At 42.3% G+C, this 2,265-nt stretch overlaps 1 protein-coding gene across 1 annotated transcript in view; it reads left to right on the forward strand.

The window, feature by feature from the left end:
• Nucleotides 1-2,265, forward strand: part of Dennd6a (DENN domain containing 6A) — a 52,687-nt gene that overhangs the window by 40,906 nt on the left and 9,516 nt on the right. The gene's annotated exons all lie outside the window — the stretch shown is intronic.

Genomic DNA, 2,265 nt, shown 5'->3' on the forward strand with positions numbered 1-2,265 from the left:
AAAAAAAAAAAAGAGATGGTCAGTATACATTTCAAGCACTAGGTTTAAGAGAAAGAAGAACACTCAGAAAGATATCCCTGAGAACATTGTCATAGGCTTCTTGAAGGGTAGTCACGCATTGTGAGTCTTTGAGATACTAATATAATTTTTATTCTTTTTTTTTTTTTTTTTATTCACCATTCTTTTGAAAAAGGCACAGAATTGTCTGCATTGCTTTTTTATTTCTGTGATAAGAGACTATGGTCAAGGCAACATATACAACAAAGTTTATTCGAGCTTATAGTTGCAGAGGGTTAGAGTCTGTGACCATCATGGTAGGGGCATAGCAGCATGCATGACTTCACAGTGCTGGTGCAGTAGCTAAGAGCCTAAGTCTTGATCCACAGTCATGAGGCAGAGAAAGCTAATGGGGAATGGCCTGAGGTTTTTTTTTTTTTAAGGATTTATTTATTTATTATATGTAAGTACACTGTAACTGTCTTCAGACACACCAGAAGAGGAAATCAGATCTCCTTATGAATGGTTGTGAGCCACCATGTGGTTGCTGGAAGTTGAACTCAGGACCTTCAGAAGAGCAGTCAGTGCTCTTAACCTCTGAGCCATCTCTCCAGCCCCTTGGCCTGAGCTTTTAAAGCTCAAGCTAACACCACCACCACTCCCCACCCCACAGTGATACACCTCTTCCACCAAGGCCATACCTCTTAATACTTCCTAAATGGTTCCACCAGTGGGGGTAAGTATTTAAATATATGAGCCTATTCTCATTCAAACCATCACCATCCAGAATTCATAGAGTTAAATTGATTGGGGTGGGGTGGTAATAAAGGCAGGGTAGTGCCGGGATCAATTCTGAGGCCTTGCAAATACTCTGCCACCTAGCTCCATCCCCTACACTACGTTACTGATGTCAAGAGCATGAGAAAGTTGAGCACAAAACAATAGAATTCAATCCGTAATTCCAGGTGATAAACAAGATACCAGCTAGCTACCTTTGATATGAAGTGGCTTGCTGATCCATGGTGGTTACCTAACAATCCCAGCTCTTATGAGACAGGAACAGGAGGATTGTGGAAAATAAGAGGCCAGTAAAGGGCCCAAAGTGCATTTCTGCCTCAAAACCACCACCAACAAAAAACCAAAAAACAAAAATCAGCACCACCACCAACAAAAAGCACCTCAGCAACACTGAAAAGGCCTTGTATGGCAAGGGCAAGGTCAGGTTTGTTTATGAACTGCACAGTGGTGTGGGTGGCTGTATCTTCATTTGTACGTGTTACTTAAGAACCAGTAGTCAAGTATAGTCTCCCCCATCTGTCTCTGTCTCTCTCCCTCTCCTTCCCTTCTATCTGTCCTTTCTTCCCTCCTTAGCCTTGGCTGGCATGGAGCCCACTATGCAGATCAGCCTGGCGGCCCCAAATTTGTGGCAATCTTGTGTGTCTGCCTTGCGAGTGCCGGTATTATATGTGTGTGCCACCACACCTGGCTAAATGTAGTGTTTAGTAGGTGCCCCAAAGCCCATTAAAGACTATTAAAGTTGTATCACCATAAAGCCACAATTTATTATCATTCAAGTACTTTGTCACTGTGACAAATTCTCAGACAGTTCAAAAGGAAGATTTAGTTTTGCTCATAATTTCAGAGACTTGAGTGAAAGGTCAGCCTGTCCACTGTTTTAGGCTTGAAGCAAGGTAGTCTGTCACAGCAGTGTGAACCTGTAACAGAGGCTGCACACTTTGTGAGAAAGGGACAAGGTTTCCCATCCAGGGTTGTCCTGTCTGTGACCTCTTGTCAGGTCCTACCTCTTCCTAGCTCAATCCATACAAGTTTAGCAGTGGATTAACCCATTAATGAATTTAGTGTTTCTGTCATTCACTCACCTCTCAGTTGTATCCCCAGCTAGGGAACCAAGCCTTTAACATATGAGTTTTTGGGTAGGATGCTGTATATCCAACCACAGAAACCCTTTACAGTAGTGAGTTTAATACCAGTATTACTCATTTTTAGAAACTGAAGGGTTTCCACTGAATCAGTTTATTTTGTTTTTCAAGATACAGTTTCTCTGTGAAGTCCTGGCTATCCTCAAACTAATAACTCTGTGAGCCACAGAGATCAGAGGTCTCCCTGCCTTTGCTTCCCAAGTGCTAGGAGTAAAGATTTTAGTGGGATTTTAACTTTGGGATTAAAGACCACCTAGCTAACTGATTTTTTTTTCCTTTTTTTTGAGACAGGGTTTCTCTGTGTAGCCCTGGCTGTCCTGGAACTCAC

The sequence above is a fragment of the Mus pahari genome, chromosome 8, assembly GCF_900095145.1.
Source record: "Mus pahari chromosome 8, PAHARI_EIJ_v1.1, whole genome shotgun sequence".
NCBI classification, from domain to species: Eukaryota; Metazoa; Chordata; class Mammalia; order Rodentia; family Muridae; genus Mus; species Mus pahari.